Raw genomic sequence first — 24,294 nt, forward strand, 5'->3', positions numbered from 1 at the left:
AGCACCGCCGAGATTCTAACCCGGATCTAAGTTTGGGGAAGGCCCCTTTCTCTTTCAGCGTGGCTTGCATAAGCTCAGTGAACACATTTGGGATGAATCGGAATGTCGACTGTGAGCCAGCTCTTCCCATTCAGCACTTACAGTGTATCACAAAAGTGAGTACACCCCTCACATTTCTGCAGATATTTAAGTATATCTTTTCATGGGACAACACTGACAAAATGACACTTTGACACAATGAAAAGTAGTCTGTGTGCAGCTTATATAACAGTGTAAATTTATTCTTCCCTCAAAATAACTCAATATACAGCCATTAATGTCTAAACCACCGGCAACAAAAGTGAGTACACCCCTAAGAGACTACAGCCCTAAATGTCCAAATTGAGCACTGCTTGTCATTTTCCCTCCAAAATGTCATGTGACCTAGTGTTACTAAGTCTCAGGTGTGCATAGGGAGCAAGTGTGTTCAATTTAGTAGTACAGCTCTCACACTCTCTCATACTGGTCACTGAAAGTTCCAACATGGCACCTCATGGCAAAGAACTCTCTGAGGATCTTAAAAGACGAATTGTTGCGCTACATGAAGATGGCCAAGGCTACAAGAAGATTGCCAACACCCTGAAACTGAGCTGCAGCACAGTGGCCAAGATCATCCAGCGTTTTAAAAGAGCAGGGTCCACTCAGAACAGACCTCGCGTTGGTCATCCAAAGAAGCTGAGTGCACGTGCTCAGCGTCACATCCAACTGCTGTCTTTGAAAGATAGGCGCAGGAGTGCTGTCAGCATTGCTGCAGAGATTGAAAAGGTGGGGGGTCAGCCTGTCAGTGCTCAGACCATACGCCGCACACTACATCAAATTGGTCTGCATGGCTGTCACCCCAGAAGGAAGCCTCTTCTGAAGTCTCTACACAAGAAAGCCCGCAAACAGTTTGCTGAAGACATGTCAACAAAGGACATGGATTACTGGAACCATGTCCTATGGTCTGATGAGACCAAGATTAATTTGTTTGGTTCAGATGGTCTCAAGCATGTGTGGCGGCAATCAGGTGAGGAGTACAAAGATAAGTGTGTCATGCCTACAGTCAAGCATGGTGGTGGGAATGCCATGGTCTGGGGCTGCATGAGTGCAGCAGGTGTTGGGGAGTTACATTTCATTGAGGGACACATGAACTCCAATATGTACTGTGAAATACTGAAGCAGAGCATGATCCCCTCCCTCCGGAAACTGGGTCGCAGGGCAGTGTTCCAGCATGATAATGACCCCAAACACACCTCTAAGACGACCACTGCTTTATTGAAGAGGCTGAGGGTAAAGGTGATGGACTGGCCAAGCATGTCTCCAGACCTAAACCCAATAGAACATCTTTGGGGCATCCTCAAGCGGAAGGTGGAGGAGCGCAAAGTCTCCAATATCCGCCAGCTCCGTGATGTCGTCATGGAGGAGTGGAAAAGCATTCCAGTGGCAACCTGTGAAGCTCTGGTAAACTCCATGCCCAGGAGAGTTAAGGCAGTTCTGGGAAATAATGGTGGCCACACAAAATATTGACACTTCAGGAACTTTCACTAAGAGGTGTACTCACTTTTGTTGCCGGTGGTTTAGACATTAATGGCTGTATATTGAGTTATTTTGAGGGAAGAATAAATTTACACTGTTATATAAGCTGCACACAGACTACTTTTCATTGTGTCAAAGTGTCATTTTGTCAGTGTTGTCCCATGAAAAGATATACTTAAATATCTGCAGAAATGTGAGGTGTGTACTCACTTTTGTGATACACTGTACGTCCCAAATTGTCACAGACACACTCCAAAATCCAAAAGATTGGCAACTTAGAATTGAAGTAGGTTCAGGATTTAATGTAAGTGAGGATTGAGGGCCCTGCTCAGGGGCCCAGCAGAAGCAGGTTGGTTCTGGGTGGGGCTTGAACAGAGGCCCTTCCGATCAATAGTCCAGCATCTCATTCACTGAGCCACCACTGCGTTACGCTGACTGTACAAATTGATGGACCACCAAATAAGTTTTCTTTACACTGAGTAGACACAAATGCCCACAGTCACACTCCAAAATCTGTTATAACATAGGTGTCCACATACACTACATGGACAAAAGTATTGGGACGCCCCTTCTGATGATGAAATTATATAGCAGTTAGTAACAGGTGTAATAAATCAATCATATGAAGGAAACGACATGCTTCTGACTGGGCAGCAACAGTTTAGGGAAGGTCCTCTCCTATTCCAGCATGAGTGTACCTCAGAGCTCTGATTTCAGCCCCACTCACCAGCTATTTGGAATGAGCCCAACCATACAAACGCTCTTTTGTACCGCCGCGCTGAACGGGCACAAATTCCCACACCCAGACTCACTTCAAGAACCCGAACAGGTGACACAGAGGTGAATCTATTTTAATACAGTTGGTTTTTGAATCCTGGACACGTCGAGCTTTTCCGCTTCAGAACGTTTATCAGAAGTGAAGCAGGATCGTTCCAGACGCCCGGCCGGCTCGGATCTTCCTGAGGTTACCGGAAGAGTCCCGGCTTGTATTCATTTATTCCTTATCTGTTTCTCACACGCTCCTCTGCGTGTTCGGAGCCAATAATGGAGCCTCGCGGAGCCCCGAGCCGGGAACCATCCCTCATCCGGCCGCTTCTGTGTCTCAGCGTTTAAAGAAGCTGTCAGGATGAGGCTGGAAAACAAGGAATAAACCCAAACGTAATGAAACAAGAGACCAGACAAACTTCAGCTTCTCTCTCTGTCTGTCTCTCTCTCTGTTTCTGTCTCTCTCTCTGTTTCTGTCTCTCTCTCTCAGTGGCGTTACTGTAGAGGCCCGAGGAGAGAGCAGTTTCAGCAACGTGTAATTTACTCTCCTCACTGTACCGCGGCTTTAGTGATGCTAATTTCTGCCTTTTGTAGGTGCGATAACCATCAATCAGCTGTCAATCGGTCAGTCTCAGAAGTGATGAAAAGGAAAGGACGGAACAATCCCCTCACCTCGGATACCTACACCGGGGGAGGGACGGAGCCAAAACACGGAGGCTGGAGCCGGCAGGACGGGATTCGGAGCGCAGGTGGGATCATCTACGATCAGGATGTGATTATTTATTAGGATTTTAACATCATGTTTTACACTGTGGTTCCATTAATGACAGGAACGGTAGTTACTCATTACACAAGGTTCATCAGTTCACAGGTTTTATGTCAGACACAGTCAGTCATGGACAATTTTGTACAGTAGACACAAATGCCCACAGTCACACTCCAGAATCTGCTCTAACATAGGTGTCCACGTACACTGCATGGACAGAAGTATTGGGACGCCCCTTCTAGGAGAAAACAGGATTAGATTTTTTTCTGTTGCTCCGATGTCCGGTTCTGACGCCTCCACGTCCACTGTGGGTGCTTTGGACCGTGGAGAGGAGATGCATGGGCACTCTGACTGGCACAGACGTGTTCGATCTACAGTAGATCTTCTGTTGCTATGAGACGCCACACCTTCACTGCTCAGCGTGGGTCCTGTTGGGTCCCTTTTTATTGATAAAGTGTACAGAGCAGCAGAGAAGCTACAGTCAGTGATTGTATACCCACAAAGTTGATCTGGTACCAAAGTTGATTTGGTACTGAAAACAGGAACCTTTGGGTACTGGAACAGGAACCTTTTTATACGGATATAGGAACTGTTGGTACTGAAACAGGAACCTTTGGTACTGGAAACAGGAACTGTTGATACTGGAACAGGGACCTTCGGTACTGGAACATAAACCTTTGGTACAGTAAACAGGAACCTTTGGTACTGAAAACAGGAACCTTTGGTACTGGAAACAGGAACTGTTGGTACTGAAACAGGAACATTTGATACTAAAACAGGAACCTTGGTATTGAAACAGGAACTTTTGGTACTGGAAACAGGAACTGTTGGTACTGAAACAGGGACCTTTGGTACTGGAAACAGGAACCTTTGATACTAAAACAGGAACCTTGGTATTGAAACAGGAACTTTTGGTACTGGAAACAGGAACTGTTGGTACTAAAACAGGAACTGTTGGTACTGAAACAGGGACCTTTGGTACTGGAAACAGGAACCTTTGATACTAAAACAGGAACCTTTGGTACTGGAAACAGGAACCTTTGGTACAATATACAGGAATCTTTGGATACTAGAACAGGAACCTTTTAATACTGATATAGGAACCTTTGGTAATGAAACAGGAACCTTTTGATACTGATATAGGAACTGTTGGTACTCAAACCGAAACTGTTGGTACTCAAACCGGAACCTTTGGTACTGAAACAGGAACCTTTTGGTACTGGAACAGGAATCTTTGGTACTGAAACAGGAACCTTTTGATACTGATATAGGAACTGTTGGTACTGAAACCGAAACTGTTGGTACTCAGTACCTTTGGTACAGGAACAGGAACCTTTTGGTACTGAAACAGGAACCTTTGGTACTAAAAACGGAACCTTTTGTTACTGAAACAGGAACCTTAAATAATGTATGTATGTAAGTACTTGGGGAGGGTGTATATCTGGTGTATATCTTGAGGATGTTCCTGTACATTTGATACTGAAACAGGAACCTTTGATAATGATATAGGAAACTTTGGTACTGGAACAGGAACCTTTGGTACTGAAACAGGAACTGTTGATACTGATACAGGAACCGTTGATACTGTATGTATGTAAGTATTTGGGGAGCGTGTATATCTGGTGTATATCTTGAGGATGTACCCGTACAGATCCGATCAGACACCCTCGTACCCGTGCATTTATTTCTGACCCCGTTTTCTCCCTCGAACACCCCGAGGCGAGGACCACGCCCGGATCCCAAGAACCCCCGGTATCGATCCCCGCTTCCCGTCCGCCTCTCTCTCTCTCCCTGTGAAAGGAAGGGATTACGGGCGAGGAAAAAGGAGGCGATGCGATCGGGCCGTAATCCGCTCCGTGCTTTCCGGGCCGCCGTTTTGTCTGTTCTTCTCGGCTATGTGAAAAATGTGGAATATCAACAATAGCTGTGAGCGGCGTATTGTCGTTCTGTATGAACTAATCTCGCTCCAGTCAAGAGAGAGAAAGACCCCCCGCTCGGACAAAAACCTGTAAAGCCCGGTGCAGTCCTGTCTCCCCGTGCACTCGCTCACGCCCGGGGACGGAGCGGGGACGCCGGCGCCGGGGACAAATCCCGGGAGTGATGTTACCACTCGTGTTCTGGGGTCCATTCGGATTCTGGGGGGTAAAGAAGCCCAAAAGTTGCCCTAAAGGTAAGCGAACTTGCTCACTAAACCTGAGTGTGTGTGTGTGAGTGCTGTGTGTTTCTGGCCTAGCGAATATCTTGCATGCGTGTGTGTGTGTGTGTGTGTGCGTGTGTGTGTGTGTGTGTGTGTGTGAGAGTGAGAGAGAGTGTGTGTGTGGTCAGCCGGCGAGGCCCATGCCGGCGGTTTTGATAATGCTGAACTGAAGAACTGAAGAGAGACGCTGCAAGTCCAGACAGTGAAGACGATCCACACTTCTAAACCCATGCATGTGTGTGTGGGAGCGCAAGCACCTGGTAAAACACACACACACACACACACACACACACACACACACACACACACACACGTCCTTCATGCTGGTACCTTTATTCCTCTTTGGAGTCGCAGGTGCTCGGCTGCAGACAAAAAGCGGCAAATTACATCCAAAAAATGCGAGCGCTAATTAAAAGAACGCTCTCGAGTTGTTTTGTCTCCGCCGCCGCCGTGTGTGTGCGCGCGCGAGTGTGTGTGTGTGTGTGTGTGTGTGCGTGGCTCTCTGAAGTGTGGGCGGGAGGCGCCCGTGAGGGCAGACCGTTCTCCAAAAGTGGAAGATACATCCACGTGTAAAGGACAGGGACCACCATGAGTGGATTTCAAAGTGTCTGGAACACATCTCGTACTGTCCACAGTCAACCAGGCTTTATCACACTCTGTCCATGTGATCATGTGATCATAAACTCAACTGAGCTAAAAGGTGCCGGTTTTTCAGCTTCGTTGCTGCTCCACAGCCTGTGAATATGTGCGCTGTAAAGCTTGCTTGACTGTGGACGATGATATCATAGCTCCAGCAGCTTCTATGGTTCCTAGCAGACCTATGAAGTGTTTTTTTGTTTAAACGATGATCATCCAGATCTGTACATGAATAATCCTGGCTGGCATAGGGTCACAGTCTGGTGCAGAGACAACTGTTCCACAAGGTTTTCTGAATCATGAGCTTCCTAGACCTTCTTGTTTTGATGCTCATGGATCAGCCCTGTAGGTGCTCTGAGACTAATAATACAGAATGTAGTAAGAGAGAAGCCGGCAGTCGTTTAGAAAGAGTTGCAGGACGACCTGAAGGCAGCAGGAACAACAGCTACACGGTTAATAATAAACAACAAACAAACGTGTGTGTGTAATCACGCCAAACCCTCAGTGAAGTACGGTGTACTGATATAGGAACCTTTGGTACTGAAACAGGAACCTTTTAATACTGATATAGGAACCTTTGGTACTGAAACCGGAACTGTTGGTACTGGAACAGAACCCTTTGGTACTGGAAACCGGAACTGTTGTTACTGAAACAGGAACCTTTGGTACTGAAACAGGAACCATTGGTACTTAAACTGGAACTGTTGGTACTGAAACAGGAACCTTTTAATACTGATATAGGAACCTTTTGATACTGATATAGGAGCCTTTGGTACTAAAAACGGAATCTTTGATACTGGAAACCAGAACTGTTGGTACTGGAACAGAACCCTTTGGTACTGAAAATGGAACCTTTTGATACTGATGTAGCAATTTTTGGTACTAAAAATGGAAACTTTGAAACTGGAAACTGGAACTGTTGGTACTGAAACAGGAACCATTGGTACTTAAACTGGATCTGTTGGTACTGAAACAGGAACCTTTAGTACTGAAACATGAACCTTTGGTACTGAAATAGGAACCTTTGGTACTTGATGGTATTGATGGTATTTTTATTTTGGTACTTAAACAGGAACTGTTGGTACTGAAACCGGAACCTTTGGTACTTGGTGGTATTTTTAGTTTGGTACTGGAACTTGTGCCCTTGGTGGTGCATCAGGCACCTGACCCACTGCGACCCTGACCGGGATGAATGGGTTGATGAAAATGAAATGTAATAAAATAGTATATGAAGTTTTGAAACGCTCCCCCTCGGGTTCTGTACGCGCTCCTGTTTTGACGTCCCGGTTATAATGGCGACCCCGCCGCCCCGCCCCGCCCCGCGCCCCGTGGCCCCGTTCCTGCCCCCTCTGCTTCGCGCCCGTCACCGTCGCTCAATTATAGACTGGAAGTGAACTAGAAAATCCGACAGCAATCTAGCAATTAGTACAAAAGGGTTCCCGGCGCGGACGAGGGCACGACGCGGCGCCGGCGGCGGGGAAATGGAGGTAAAAAAAACGGCGCCGGTTAGTGCCGCATGGGTAGAGCGTAAAGCCGGCGAGCCGGAGGGAGCTTCCTTTTCTTCAGCTCTTCTTTTGTGCTCCTTGCCTTGGCTCGGCCGTTTGGGCCATTACGAGCTTTTAGAGAGAGCGGCGCAACAATAGAGCAAGAGAGCGCGAGAGCGGCGAGAGAGAGCGGCGAGAGGAGGCATCACGTCTGCAGGAAGAACCGAAAACCTTAACGCCGTGATGGAGGCCGCCTTTATGTTCAGGAACGACACGGGAAGCATCTGCGGCCCCGGTGCTGTTTAGATTCTCGGATTCAGATCGTAATATTGAGTCAGAAAACATCGGACGCAGCATCAACACTCTTACTTACTACAAAAAACAAAGCGTTATTATTAATGTGTGTTTAAAAGCTGTGTACCGCACCTACAATCACAAAATATCACAAAATATAACATCAGTACATCCTTTAAAATAAATCATTTATAATGCAGCAAAATAATCCAGCACATTTAAATCATCTCTCAAAATAATAATTCATTCTGATCTCAGTGATCCACGTTTTTACTTCAGCTTCATTTTTAGTAAATAAAAGAAAGTAAACAAAGTTCAGTAAACTGCAATAAAAGGAAAAATCTGTGATGTGTGAACCTTTTGTACTGAAACAGGAACCTTTGGTATTAATGGTACTTTTTAATTTTGGTACTGGAACTGGTGTCCTTGGTATTGCATCTTGGGTTGTGAAACTGGTACCTTTAGTACAGAAATTGACTCTCTGGCACCTTTGATTCTGCATTAGCACTTGCTACTGAACCTGTACAACAACTGGAACCTTGCTTACTTCTGGCACTGGAACTAAAACCTTACTGGAACTAGAACTGGAACTCTTGCTGCCCTTCTGCTATTGGTTCTGTTTCATGGTACCAAAAGATCCTTTTACATTTACGGCATGTAGTGGGTACTTTTTTAGGGTGACTTACAGTCGTGATGCAAATGAGTTAGGGTCAAGGGGCTTGCTCAAGGGCCCAACAGTGATCCAACAGTGATAGTTTGGCTGTGGCCGGGTTTAAACCGACAACCTTCTGAATACGTCACTTTAAATAAAGTCTCTTTGGGACAGTGGAAGCCTAGTGAGTAGAGTTCTGTGCCGTCGGTCTGAAGGCTGTGGGTTTGAATCCTGGCTCCGCCACTGGCCAATTTAGGGGCGCCAGACGATGGCTGACCCCGCGCACCGACCCCAACAAGCTGGGATATGTGAAAAAAATTTATCATAACGCACGTGTGTAGACGTATGTATACAAAAAAGCCATTTATGTCTGTTCTATAACGTATTTACATTTTCGGCATTTAGCAGACGCTCTTACAGAACTGATTCCACAGTAAACCTTTCCTACTCCAGTTTAAGTACACCAGTCCAAGAATACACATTTGCTAAAACTCTGTTAGAACCCTGTTTTATAATATATATAAATATAGAAATTAATAACGTGCTAAAGAAGGTCCATAAGTGCATGTAAGTTCTCAGCCTGTTTAGTAAAGTGGTGATGAAGGTTTTTAATCGTCTCTTGAAGACCAGATTGCCACCAATTTCAATTATTATTTTATAATAATGAATATCATTTATATTATTATTATTCATTATTATTCCCATTTTTCAGCCCATTTTTAAAAAACCCTGCACTAAGGTAGTTAGGGGCTGGTCTGTTTTTGGCTTTTATATATATATATATATACACACGTATGTATATATATATATACTGTATATAACAATCTATAACTGCACCCCAAATAAAGAAACGTAAACAATAAACCACGGCAGTGATGGTACACTCGCTTCATCTGCTGGATCTTCTGCTCTGATATTTACTCCTGTAGCAGGTTTGTGAATCCTGGACGATTTTATTCTCGTGTGTTTTTCCGGCGGCTCCCCGCGACTCAGTCTGATGATAAACTGATGATAAGTGAAGCCACCGCTGCGCTCGGCCGAAAACCGGCACCATTACCCGGACTAAAACACTGTCATTTAGGTACAGAATGAGAGTCGGGGGGTGAATGAGATACTGAGCTCGGTACGACAGACCGGGGGGGGTGTCGGGGGGACGATACCGTTTCTGATGAGCTAGCGAATGCGCCGTGTAATCACCGGGCATGTTCGAGACGTCGAGAATGTCAGAGGAGCGTGAGACGTACGCTCTGTTTCCCCCTCGCTGCGTGCTTCAGTGCTCCCGGCTACGACGGAGGGAGATTTCTGACGCGTTTACGTTTGTTTATGGAATAAAAGTCGTCCAAAATTCTCTCGCCTTCCTCTCATAATTTAATCTGATTCATTTAAACTCATGGAGCTTTGTTTTGGTTTTGGTTTAGTTTTGTACCCTCCCAATCCCTAATCTCTGACCGAGGAGAGCCGTGGACTATCACGTCAGCCGCTTCTTTTCACCCGCCAGTGGTGAACCCTGACCGTGAGCTTGTCGGACACCCCGTTTCAATAACAAACTCTATTAAAACAGAGCGCCCACTGTGTGGGATGAATTGGAATGTCGATTGCGAGCCAGCCCTACTCGTCCAGCGTCAGTGCTCGACCTCACAAACCGTCCTTTGACTGGAAACAAATTCCCACAGACACAGTAGCTGCAAACGCGGGTCCGAACCCCTTATCTTCGGCCGTAGTTTTGAGACGCCCATCGACGTCCCTTATGAGCGAGTTTAGACTCTCGAAGTCTTTGATGTTTGTTGTTAAGCATTTAATATTTCGAGTTTATTTGGGTGAAGCTTCTCACAAGACTTTATAGTGTGTCTGTGGGAATTTGTGCCCGTTCAGTCCAAAGGTGACAGCATTCGTATTGGGTCAGGACTCCTGCTGGAACAGGAAAAGACCTTCCCCAAACTGTTGCTGCAAAGTTAAAGCATGTAATTTCCTTTATATATGATGATTTATTACACCAGTTAGCAGTTAGTGTGACTGAAACACATGAATTCAGTAAGTAGAAGGGGCGTCCCAATACTTTTGTCCATATAGTGTAGCTTCAAGCCCATGATGAACTAAACTAAACTAAAGCTCGCTTGACTGTGGACACCTCTGCTGATTTATGGCTGACCAATTTCCTGCCTTTTCATTTACACCTGATTAGTCTGTCTGTCGTGTTTCCTTCCTGGCCGCTGAGAGACCACTGTTCCACGTGTGAGTGCAGCCGAACTCGCCTTATTTATGTGGGCACAGAGAAGTCACTACTATGTAATTTTCCTTTATATGATGATTTATTACACCTGTTAGTAATTGCTGTGGCTTCAGTAAACACGTGAATTCAGTAATTAGAAGGGGCGTCCCAATACTTTTGACTAAAGTTCCAGGCATAATAATTTGTTTGTAATAGGCTCTGGATCCACTGTGACCCTGATCATGTATACATGAATATAATGTACTAATCTGTGCAGTGCACAACATGATGGCAGCACCAAGAACCAGTTTCTGAACTGGAACCTTTATTAACAAGGAACTGGAACTGGAACCGTCTCCTCCAGACTAGAACTAAACATTCAGAATGGTTTTAGTCCCAGTACTGATGGTTCCTGGTCCGGAACTGTGGAAAAGGAACCAGAACCACGGCTCTGATTGCTCCATGTACCTTCTAGTAAAGCCTGTAAAAGCACCGCTGAGAGACCACTGTTCCACGTGTGAGTGCAGCCGAACTAGCCTTATTTGTGTGGGCACAGAGAAGTCACTACTATGTAATTACCTTTATATAAGTGATTTATTACACCTGTTAGTAACTGCTGTGACTGAAAGACATAAATTCAGAAATTAGAAGGGGCGTCCCAATACTTTTGACAAAAGTTCCAGGCATATTGCTTCATTTGTAATGGGCCCTGGATCCACTGTGACCCTGATCATGTATACATGAATAGAATGTACTAATCTGTGCAGTGCACAACATGATGGCAGCACCAAGAACCAGTTTCTGAACTGGAACCTTTATTAACAAGGAACTGGAACTGGAACCGTCTCCTCCAGACTAGAACTAAACATTCAGAATGGCTTTAGTTCCAGTACCAAGTACTTTAGTCCCAGTACTGATGGTTCCTGGTCCGGAAGTGTTCCAGTGGACAGTCAGTCCGTGTTTCTTCTAGTAAAGCCTGTAGAAGCACCAGCGCGTTCACGTCAGCGCTTCCTCCGATCCGTAACGATCCAGAAGCGTTCTGCGCTTCCTCGTGGTCTCCGGTTTCCCGCCGCACCGAAAGAAAAGTGAATTAATTGAAGCGGCGGCGTAATTGATGCCACGCGGCTCGGCTCATTTAGGCCGGTTGTGAGCGGCAGGAAGCGCGGCGCACTCGACGGCGGCGAAGCGAAGGCTCGCGAGAACGCAGCTGAATCTCCAAATCAGCCCCAACCTCCACATCTGCCATCTTGAGGGTTAAAGGACGCAGATGGCCGGCGCGTGGGCTGGCACGCGCCCAGCGCCCGGTGCGTGCGTGTGAGCGAGGGTGCCAGGATGTGAAGTGGGTGGCGCGCGGAGCTCCTCAGGTCAGGCCCGACACCAGATGTTCCTCCGGCGCCGCTGAGTGACATCTTGTGTTGTCGCGATGGTGCTTTTTAATCACGCTCATTTATCCAAATGGGGCTCCAATACACGCCGTGAATAGCAAATTAGCGTCTCTGCTAACGCTGGCGTCAGGCTAAATCCTTTTAAGGCCTGGCGTAAACTTTCGCTCGGTGCAGCGAGGAGAACGCCGGAGTTTTAGGACGATGGAGTTTAAGCGCTCGAAATTCTCATACATCCACTCATAAACCCCCTCCATCCATCCCACGTACACTGTGTGCACTGTGTAGCCAAAAGTATTTGGACGCCTGGACGCTTGTCCTACATCCCATTTAAGAAACGAGTTTTATTGAAACAGAGTGACCGTCTGTGTGATCTTGGAACACCTCTGGGATGAATTGGAATGCTGATTATGAGCCATGTTTTCCCGTCCCGACCTTAAGACTGGGAACAAATTCCCACGGACACAGTAGCCGCAAAAGTGTGTCTGTAGTTTTGGGACGCTCCTGGACGTCCCTCGTGAGTGAGTTTAGACCCCTGAACTGTTTGATGTTTGTTGTTAGAGTTAAAAGTTTAATATTCTGACTTTATTGGAGTGATGATTGAATTCGGAGAGAAAATAACGAAGGATTTCTGAGCGTCGGTTTCTGCTCTGAACGATAAATAAACGCCGCTCTAATATTTCATTATTACTCCAGAGTATATGAAGATTATTCCGTCTCTTCGGGCGTCCGCTCTTTTACCGCCGCCGATCCTCAGCTCTGATAACGCCGAGTGGAATTCGGGCCTCATCTCGCTGCCGAAAATTGCTTCATACCCCTCACACACACACACACACACACACACACACACACACACACACACACACACACACACACACACACACACACACACACACACATGAATATGGAAATTTCACCGGCCGAAATCAGTTCACAGAGAAAGAAAAGCAGACGGACGATCTGAAACGTAACATTCACGTCACAGCGCTGATTATTTTATTAGCTGCTTTATTATTCTTATATAAAATAAATGAGGTTTTCTGTGATCAGGTCATTTCTTAAAACTACGCCACACCCCTCACCCCCCTCACACCCCTCACACCCCTCACATCCCTCACACCCCTCACACCCCTCACACCCCTCAGATCAAACAATCAATAATTTATATTTACTTACAAAAACATCTCCTATAAAACAGCAGCATTAATAAATCAACTCTATTTATGTCATGTTTAGTTTATGTCCTGGAACAATTTACAGCTGCCAATCCACCCTCCACGTTTTTAGGAGGTCAGTGGAAGCTGAAGCACTTAGAGGAAACCCTCACTCACCCACTTGCAGGGTACCACAGCTCCACAGTCTATTAGATTCCTAAACAGGTATATAAACAATATATGAAGGTGTTTAAAATCCCAACAACACTGCTGCACCTGCTGCTCGGGTGGCGCTCTGGTCTGTTGGATTAATATTCGGCTATGTTTGGAAAGGAGGGTGGGCTTGCGGATTGGTGCCCTGTTTGATGCATCTCTGCCTTGCACTTAAGTGTTTCCACGGTGGAACCGGACACACTGCGCCCCTGACCAGGTTAAACAGTTGTTCAATACACACTATACACATTAAAGCATCATTACCATGTTAGTGTTACCGCAGTGATGATGGTCCAGCAACTTAATAATATCAATTACATTAATGGATGGAGTACAGGTGGGCAGCAGATGAGCTACAGTCAGTCATTGTATACCCACAACATTCACTAGCTCATAAGATGACATGCACATCTTTCATGGATTTAATGTGAGATAATATGTTCAAAAGTATTGGGACGCCTAGTCTAATTCTTGCATTTGTGTGGGCAGTTGTAGCCTAGCAGTTAAGGTACCGGACTAGTAATCGAAAGGTCGCTGGTTCAAACCCCATTACTGCCAGGTTGCCACTGTTGGGCCCTTGAGCAAGGCCCTTAACCCTCAATTGCTTAGACAACATACTGGATAAAAGTGTCTGCTTAATGCTGAAAATGTAACCGTAAACGTGTTGCACCCACTATGGCATGCTTCCAACTTGGCAGCAACAGTTTAGGGAAGGTCCTGTTCTATAAAAAAACGTGAAGAAAAGCTCCAGTGTCCTGCACAGAGCCCTGAGCTCGGCCCCACTCACCAGCTCTGGGAGGAACCGGAACATCAACTGTACCCAGCCATACATACGCTGTCATCTTAAGACTGAACGGGCACAAATTCCCACAGACATGATGCTGAAAAGATCACACAGAGGTCGCTCTATTTTAAAAGTGTTTGTTTTTGGAACGGGACGCCCAGCAAGCTCACGATCAGGCGTCCAAATACTTTTGGCTATTCTGTTTAGGTCATAATTGAATTAGACAGCGATTATCTCCTGTAACATCTCAATAATCCGCTTTTGTTTTCAGCGTTCAGTTCAGGAGCTCAAACATCCGTTTATTCTGTTTATTTTTAATGGAACCGTCGTGTTGAGCGAGACGCCGAGTCCCGTCTGAAAGTTTTTGCCGTTTTGCGGTTCGTATTTATTAGACGCCGCCTTCGCTCTGCTCGACAGATAATTTCCGGACGCCTCAGCAAATTGTCAAAATGTAATTAGCAATATAAATGCCAGGAGGGGCGCGGCATGTACGATCGTGGTGCTATCTTCTCAGAAACCAGGCCTTTAAAATGAATTTGCTGTATTAATCCTGGTTAAAATAATCGTATGTTTTTTTCATTTGATCGCTGAATTAATAGTTTTCGCCGCTGTTTTGTCGGCATTCATTGACATACGTGATTGGTTCTTAATTACTACAGCGGCCTCGTCCCATTCTCTCTTATTAATTCGTGTTTTCTGGCGCGGTCCCAAAAGGCAGCCTCGCCCTGTATCTCCTAATTACTTCTCTAATTGAATTTGCTCTCTGTTTCTCTGCTTGCTTGCTTTTTTTCGGAGCTTCTGTTTGTTCCTGAGGTTTATTGTGTCTTTGTGAGTCGGCTCTCTGCAGACGGGACACGTCAGGCTCCTCGCTCGTCTCTCATTAATTTTCCGCTCCGCTTTAGTGTCTTTTATTTATTTATTTCTCTATATTCGACGTCACCTGCAGCTCTCGGGCTTCAGCGAGGCCGAGTCGGAGGAGGAAATTCATTAATTATGATCGCTGAAACAATTAGGCTCGGCCCTCGTCTCACTCGGTGGTTTTCTCGAGCCGCCAGCGATTTATGAAGTACCGCTCAAGTGCCATCACCGATACGGCCTGTAATGGGCGGGAAAAGATGGGAACTCGTGTACGAGTGTGTGAGTGGGTTTATTTTAAACACGGGGTCAAAAAATGTCGATACTGAATCACTGAGAGCTTCAGGATCCTACAAGTTTAGGTTCAGCCCTTATTTATCTGAATCTCTAGCACTATTAAATCAGTAGGAACTAAAACATCCACATCAGTACTGGTACTAATTCATCTGAATATGAATCTGAACCAGTAAGTCTAAATTAGAAATGGTACTACTGCGTCTAAATCAATACGTGTACTAATACATTGGAACCAGTTCTGTTACCGATTATTCAGATTTAGTCCCGGACTAATAGATCTGTATCAATACTAGCACTAATGAATCTGAATCCGTGTTTGCACTTATGATTCTAAACCTGTTCACTGAATCAGATTTGGTCCCTGACTAATGAATCAGAATCACTAATATTGCTAATGGATCTGAATCAGTGCTGGTACAAATGAATCTGAATCAGTAACAGCACTAATGAATCTTAATTCGTGTACTGGTGATTCTGAACCAGTTCTCTTACAAAGGAATTATATTAAGCCCCTGACTAATGAATCTGAATCAATACCAGCAGTAATGAATTACATTTACATTTTCAGCATTTAGCAGACGCCTTTATCCAAAGCGACTTACATTATAGTTACAGTATACAGTCTGAGCAACTGATGGTTAAGGGCCTTGCTCAAGGGCCCAACAGCAGCAACCTAGCAGTGGTGGGGCTTGAACCAGCATCCTTTGGATTACTAGTCCTGTGCCTTAACCACTAGGCTACGGCTTTCCATGAATATGAATATGAAATGAATATGAATCAATAAGATTACTAATAAATTTGAATCAGTGGAGGTACAAATGAATCTGTGTCAATACCAGCACTAATGAATCTGAATCAGTTCTGTGATGAATTACACGCGAAAACGTTCATTCGAATTAACCGAATTAATCGTGAAAATCGCCCAGCCCTAGTATCAATACCAGCACGAATGAATCCTAATTTGTGTACTGGTGATTCTGAACCAGTTCTGTTATCACAGAATCAAAATTGGTCCCTGACTATTGAATCTGAATCAGTCCTGTAATTAATTGATCTGAACTAACATCAGTACTACTGAATCAGTGAATCAGTGCAGGTAATAAAGAATTATTAATAACATCTTCACCCTGGTCAGGGTCACAGTGAATGAATCCTAATTAGTACCAAAACGATCAATCAGATTTTGTGTTTCTACTGATTAATTCTTACAACAAATGGAAAAATAATCAAATGATTAAGGAACCATAACACCCCCCCACCCCACCCCCGAAAAAAACAGTACAGACTGCTGGGTGAGTGGCATTTGTTGTGTTTTGAACACAAAACCAGTATAAATCATAATAAAAAAAGCAGTAAACCAGCAACCATCTGAATCAAACCACAGAGCTGGTAGTGATCTTGTTTTTTTTTCTCTTATATTTTAATGTCATTTATTTTATCTGCTCAAATCCAATCCACCTACTGCAGTGATCTATACACCAGTCAGGTGAAGAGAATGGTTTCTGTCACGCTTTCTGTGCGGGAGATTTGGAAATGAGCCGTAAACACGTCTGTGTAAGAATACGAGGCACCGCGAGATGATTATGAGGTTTCTCGCATCGGTGCTCGTCTATAAAAGTCGCTCCTGTCTCTCATTCTGGGATTTAATGGAGTAATTGAACGTCTTGCGTAACGGTCTGGAGGTCGGATGGACCGCATTGTCCGGCGTGTCAGAGGCCATTATCCGTCACACACTCTTCACCCACTTCAACACGAGAGCGCGTGTGTGTGTGTGTGTGTGCGCTTTAGAAAAACTTTCCCCTCCGCGCCGAGCATTGATTTATTTTTGCTGTGGGGTTGGCGCTATCTCCAGAGCTTTTGTCTCCTTATCGTCTCTTCAGGTTATTATGTGTAAAGTATTGACAGGCAGGCAGACGTGCGGTCGATGGAGAGCTAATGCATCCCTAATCCCACTTTTGTCGCCGAGGAATGTTTCACCATCACGAGAGCAAAGCTGTTGATCCAGGAGGTTTTTTTTATTTTATTTTGTGCCCAGACCCATCCATCAATCAAAGCCGGGCCCATCCGAGCGTCTGAATGACACGCCGACCGGGCTGAGAGAATTTGATAACGGCCGCATTGTCGCCCGGCTCTCTCTTTTTTCCCTGATAAGGAAATACATCAGACTGAAGCCGATAAGGAGGCTAAAGCCTCGAGGAGCGCCCGCGCTGACACGTGTGCCATAGGAGGCGGCATCTCGCTTCCTTTTCCACTTTGCGGCTCCGAGTGGGAAATGATACGTTCGGCGGAACGGGGTGAACACGGATCGGGGAACGCGGGGCGTCCGGGGCGTCCGAGGCGTGAGGGAGCGCTGGGATTATTCAGCCAGATAGTGTCGATTCGTCTTCCTGTTGTGCTGCTTCTAAAGGAAAACAAGCTGAATATGGAGTGAGGGGTGATGCCACGACTTTTAATAGATGCATTGTAATGTAGAGGCGTCCCACAGGGATCGGTTCTAAGCAATATGACCAAAAGTATTCGGACGCCTGACTGTCAGCTTGTCAGACGTCCTGGGATTAAAACAGAGCCCCTCTGTGTGATCTTCTCAGCTAGAACAACATCCATTCTTTGAAGTGTGTCTGTGTGTGTGGGAATTTGTGCCCATTTAGTCACAAGATGACAGCATTTGTATGGCCGGGCTCTGATTGATCAGTCGGTGTTCCGGTTCATCCCAGAGCTGTTGAGTGGGGCTGAGGTCAGGGCTCTGTGCAGCTTGTATTCACGTCTTTATAGAATCATGCTGGAACAGGGAGGGGCCTTCCCTAAACTGTTTTCATGTATTGTAATTCCCTAAAAAGCACTGATGGAACCGCTAAAGCTCCCTCAGTGTGTCTTCCTCGATAATCTCTTTTAACTTCACAGTTTTGTCGTCATGGTAACATGGTTTGCTTTCAAACAAAGGTATCCCACAAGGGTTGGTTTTAGGCCCTGTAACTTTTTTTGTCCCTCCAGTCATAAAGTTTAAGTGAGTTTTTACTGTCTGGAGTTAAATAGTGCCGTGTGCAAAGGAGCCTCATCCAGGGAGTGCCAAAAAATTGTGGACACCCCCGGTCAAAAACATTTCCTTGTTTAAGAAACTTTTAGGGTTGAGAGCCTTGCTCAGGGGCCCAACAGTGTCAACTTGCCGGTGGCGGGGATTGAACCAACGACCTTCTGATTACGTATGCAAGTACCTTAACTGCACTGAGTTACCACAGTGTTCTTTAGAGTTCTTCAGTGTTTGTCAGTGTCCCTCAGTGTTCCTCACATCTTTTTAAGTGTTCTTCAGAGTGTTCCTTAGTGAGTTCCTCAAAGTGTTCCTCAGAGTGTTCCTCAGAGTGTTCCTCACATCTTTTTAAGTGTTCTTCAGAGTGTTCCTCAGTGAGTTCCTCAAAGTGTTCCTCAGAGTGCATTAATCACTGATCTCAGTTCTGGAGAAATTTAAACTGACTCCTCACCGTGTTCTGCGACATCATGTCCAGCGGTTTTTAGGAGAGAAACTCTCGGCCTCGTACCTCCATCCCCTCACGATCGGGAGGACGCTGACCTATAAAAAGATTTTACAGTGACGCTAAAGAAAGAAGCTAAATGACCAGAGGGCAGGAACACAGAGGGCATCATGGTGACCCGTACATTAAGACGTATGATTAAGTCGGAGCTTTTGTGAGCGCTGTAACGACTGCAGGCTAAAACGTCTGAGAGAGAAAATCGATGTGTGAGTGCTGCACATGAGAATGTGGAATTATCCACGCTCGCTCGGCTCACTACGCTCCGGCCTGTACGCTCCGGTCTGTACGCTCCGGCCTGTGCGCTCCGGTCTGTACGGTCTGTACGCTCCGGCCTGTACGCTCCGGCCTGTACGCTCCGGTCTGTACGGTCTGTACGCTCCGGCCTGTACGCTCCGGCCTGTACGCTCCGGTCTGTACGGTCTGTACGCTCCGGTCTGTACGCTCCGGTCTGTACGGTCTGTACGCTCCGGCCTGTACGCTCCGGCCTGTACGCTCCGGTCTGTACGGTCTGTACGCTCCGGCCTGTACGCTCCGGTCTGTACGCTCCGGTCTGTACGCTCCGGTCTGTACGCTCCGGTCTGTACGCTCCGGCCTGTACGCTCCGGTCTGTACGCTCCGGTCTGTACGCTCCGGCCTGTACGCTCCGGCCTGTACGCTCCGGTCTGTACGCTCCGGCCTGTACGCTCCGGTCTGTACACTCCGGCCTGTACGGTCTGTACGCTCCGGCCTGTACGCTCCGGCCTGTACGCTCCGGCCTGTACGCTCCGGCCTGTACGCTCCGGCCTGTACGCTCCGGTCTGTACACTCCGGCCTGTACGGTCTGTACGCTCCGGCCTGTACGCTCCGGTCTGTACGCTCCGGTCTGTACGGTCTGTACGCTCCGGTCTGTACGCTCCGGTCTGTACGGTCTGTACGCTCCGGCCTGTACGCTCCGGCCTGTACGCTCCGGTCTGTACGGTCTGTACGCTCCGGCCTGTACGCTCCGGTCTGTACGCTCCGGTCTGTACGCTCCGGCCTGTACGCTCCGGTCTGTACGCTCCGGTCTGTACGCTCCGGCCTGTACGCTCCGGCCTGTACGCTCCGGCCTGTACGCTCCGGCCTGTACGCTCCGGCCTGTACGCTCCGGCCTGTACGCTCCGGCCTGTACGCTCCGGTCTGTACACTCCGGCCTTTACGCTCCGGCCTGTACGCTCCGGCCTGTACGCTCCGGCCTGTACGCTCCGGTCTGTACACTCCGGCCTTTACGCTCCGGCCTGTACGCTCCGGTCTGTACGCTCCGGCCTGTACGCTCCGGCCTGTACGCTCCGGCCTGTACGCTCCGGCCTGTACGCTCCGGCCTGTACGCTCCGGCCTGTACGCTCCGGCCTGTACGCTCCGGTCTGTACACTCCGGCCTTTACGCTCCGGCCTGTACGCTCCGGCCTGTACGCTCCGGTCTGTACACTCCGGCCTGTACGCTCCGGCCTGTGCGCTCCGGTCTGTACGCTCCGGCCTGTACGCTCCGGTCTGTACGCTCCGGCCTGTACGCTCCGGTCTGTACACTCCGGCCTGTACGCTCCGGCCTGTACACTCCGGCCTGTACGCTCCGGCCACAGATCATTTTATTGATCAGCAAGGCTTTTTACTCTTGAACGATTCTGCACTGATTCACGTGTTCCCTGTTCCTCTCCACACCTGAGGTTCACGTCAACTGGAGAAAAGTGATGAACACTGAGGAACAGTGAAAAACACTGAGGAACACTGATGAACACTAAGGAACACTGAGGAACTTTTAGGAACAGTGTAAGACATGAGGAACACTGATGAAAAGTGAAGAACACTGAAGGACTTTGAGGAACACTGAAGAACGCTGGGGAACACTGGGGAACACTGAAAAACACAACACTGAGGAACACTGAAGAACACAACACTGAGGAACAGAGAGGAACATTAAGAAACACTGAAGAACACTGAAGAACAGAGGAACATTGAAGAACACAACACTGAGGAACAGAGAGGAACATTAAGAAACACTGAAGAACGCTGAAGAACACAACACTGAGGAACAGAGAGGAACATTAAGAAACACTGAAGAACGCTGAAGAACACAACACTGAGGAACGCTGAAGAACACAACACTGAGATACACTGAAGAACACAACACTGAGGAACACTGAAGAACACAACACTGAGGAACAGAGAGGAACATTAAGAAACACTGAAGAACACTGAAGAACAGAGGAACATTGAAGAACACAACACTGAGGAACAGAGAGGAACATTAAGAAACACTGAAGAACACTGAAGAACAGAGGAACACTGAAGAGCACAACACTGAGGAACAGAGAGGAACATTAAGAAACACTGAAGAACGCTGAAGAACACAACACTGAAGAACGCTGAAGAACACAACACTGAGGAACACTGAAGAACACAACACTGAGGAACAGAGAGGAACATTAAGAAACACTGAAGAACGCTGAAGAACACAACACTGAGGAACGCTGAAGAACACAACACTGAGGAACACTGAAGAACACAACACTGAGGAACAGAGAGGAACATTAAGAAACACTGAAGAACGCTGAAGAACACAACACTGAAGAACGCTGAAGAACACAACACTGAGGAACAGAGAGGAACATTAAGAAACACTGAAGAACGCTGAAGAACACAACACTGAAGAACGCTGAAGAACACAACACTGAGGAACACTGAAGAACACAACACTGAGGAACATTAAGAAACACTGAAGAACGCTGAAGAACACAACACTGAGGAACACTGAAGAACACAACACTGAGGAACATTAAGAAACACTGAAGAACGCTGAAGAACACAGCACTGAGGAACACTGAAGAACACAACACTGAGGAACATTAAGAAACACTGAAGAACGCTGAAGAACACAACACTGAGGAACATTAAGAAACACTGAAGAACGCTGAAGAACACAACACTGAGGAACATTAAGAAACACTGAAGAACGCTTAAGAACACAACACTGAGGAACGCTGAAGAACACAACACTGAGGAACACTGAAGAACACAACACTGAGGAACAGAGAGGAACATTAAGAAACACTGAAGAACGCTGAAGAACACAACACTGAAGAACGCTGAAGAACACAACACTGAGGAACATTAAGAAACACTGAAGAACGCTTAAGAACACAACACTGAAGAACGCTGAAGAACACAACACTGAGGAACACTGAAGAACACAACACTGAGGAACAGAGAGGAACATTAAGAAACACTGAAGAACGCTGAAGAACACAACACTGAAGAACGCTGAAGAACACAACACTGAGGAACACTGAAGAACACAACACTGAGGAACATTAAGAAACACTGAAGAACGCTGAAGAACACAACACTGAGGAACACTGAAGAACACAACACTGAGGAACATTAAGAAACACTGAAGAACGCTGAAGAACACAACACTGAGGAACACTGAAGAACACTGATGAAAAGTGATGAAAAGTGAAGAACACTGAGGAACAGGACACCAGTCCATCATCTGGTCTCTGCAATCCCCTGCCCCCTCAGACATAGCCAATCATGCCTGTATGTAGACGCCCGACTGGCTGACAACACCGCTGGCGTACACAGCGGTACTAGGCTAACATAATGTCCCGCAGCGCCACTCGAGCGGCTCGTCGGTGATTTAAATAAATGAAATGATGATACATCAGGTAGAGTCGTGTGTAAAAGTTTGTACACCCCTTTCAAATGTAACGCTTTGTTGATTTTTGAAAGGAATAAACAGAACAAACAAACAAACGTTCTTCTGTGTGACTGTCGAATTCATCAAGAAATAAACATAAAACGAACCACAATTCACGTCAGTCATTAAATTAGACGATAGAATTAGACGATTAAATGAAAGAATAAATAGAAGCTACGACACACAGCACAGCTACATTAATAGTTGAATGTAAACGTAGAACATCCAGTGATGGTGTGAGGCTTCATGTTCTGTCTCAAATACTAAAATTCTCATTCGTGTTTTGACCCCACATCCTGCGTCCACAGAATTGGTTGTTAGTTTTCTAAACGTAGTTACCTGGGTCGTGTTTTAGCTGCTTTACTCTTCCACATCTTGGACATTTTGTCTAAGCGATTACTAACTGAATTGCTGTAGGATCTCTAGGACGCCTCATAGTGCAGATTAACCAGTAAACATGAAGCACTTGAACAATACACGATTGAAAAACTTTAAATCGCTAAACACAAATTGCATATTACATGGGAAACGGCTTGTTTCACGGCCCGTGAATTACGTAGCACCTAATGCCTGGTTCACACAACACAATTTTTGACCTGATTTTCGCTCGGCGACTGATCGGCGCTAGATTTGCCGGTTCGGAGGCAACTCGGCGTTCGCTCAGCGATCGAAACTCGGCTCTCGATCGCTATGTGTGAACTACTCAACGACTCCATCCGAGCGCCTTGCCGACTGAAGAGAGATATCCAGCATGCTAAATATCTGGATATCAGTCAGGCGACTGGCAGGGGAGGAGTGTAAAGAGGTGGTACAGGGGCGTAATATAGTTTTTATCAGAATACATCAGCACACACACAAGCTTTACGGTATTTGTGTCCTTATCACCTTATCATGCCCCCTGCTGGTCACGTAGCTAAATCCACTCAGATTTATTTATTCTTCCTGTTTGATTTTACGCTGCACATCAGCACACAAACTTTGATCTCTCGCTTCTTGTTGACAGAACGTAGTTTGGGAGACCAAACAGACTCGCCTGAGATTCCTCCTGATGGTAGATGGTGTGGTGTGTGACCCCCTATCATCGATCAGTCGTGTAGATCTGAACAACTTGAACGTCGTGTAGTGTGAACTTGGCATAAGTCATGAGTCACGCCTGTAATATGTTCTGAATGTCCTGCATTATTAACAGTGATCCATCAGCTGAGTGTGTGTGTGCTGAGAAGAGTTGTTAGCATAAAGCACACACACACACACACACACACAGAAACTGATGACAAGTACATGCTACAGTTTGAACATTTGCTTTTACTGTTTGTGTAAGCTGCTGTGTGTGTGTGTGTTTTACGATGCTAGTTAAGCGAGTAGGAATTAGCGTGGCTCGTTCCCATGGAGGCTGGGCCGTTTAGCGAGCGTTTCCTTAACTCCAGGTCTCTTTACATTTCACACACACACACACACACACACACACACAGTGAGGATTTATTTCTCGTGTTTATGGTCTCGTCGTGAAATTCTACAACTGGAGTTTAAACACGACGTGAAGAAAAGCTGAGACACAGAAATGTGAGTCGAGTCACGACTTGTCCAGACCAGACCTCCCAGAAACCACCTTGTTAACCGCTCGGTGTGTGTGTGTGTGTGTGTGTGTGTGTGTGTGATGTTTCATTCTTTTAAATCTTTATTAAAAGATTTCTAAAGTGTCACTGATGAATTTCACTGTAGTTTGTAAATAGAAACACGTTGAGATTCTGATCCCTGTGTTTAAAACACGCTCCAAAATAGTCGGGACGGAGACGCGTTCCCCCTGTGTTCCA

General features: G+C 46.3%; 1 long non-coding RNA gene across 3 annotated transcripts in view; it reads left to right on the forward strand.

Annotated features, from left to right (window-relative positions):
* LOC134331504 (uncharacterized) overlaps positions 1 to 24,294 on the forward strand; it is a 141,677-nt gene that overhangs the window by 73,662 nt on the left and 43,721 nt on the right. For all 3 annotated transcript variants that reach the window (XR_010015128.1, XR_010015130.1, XR_010015129.1), the window contains exon 3: positions 2,914 to 3,068. This is a non-coding gene — a long non-coding RNA (uncharacterized LOC134331504). The remainder of the gene's footprint in view (positions 1 to 2,913; positions 3,069 to 24,294) is intronic.

Source organism: Trichomycterus rosablanca, chromosome 17, assembly GCF_030014385.1.
Source record: "Trichomycterus rosablanca isolate fTriRos1 chromosome 17, fTriRos1.hap1, whole genome shotgun sequence".
Lineage (NCBI taxonomy): Eukaryota > Metazoa > Chordata > Actinopteri > Siluriformes > Trichomycteridae > Trichomycterus > Trichomycterus rosablanca.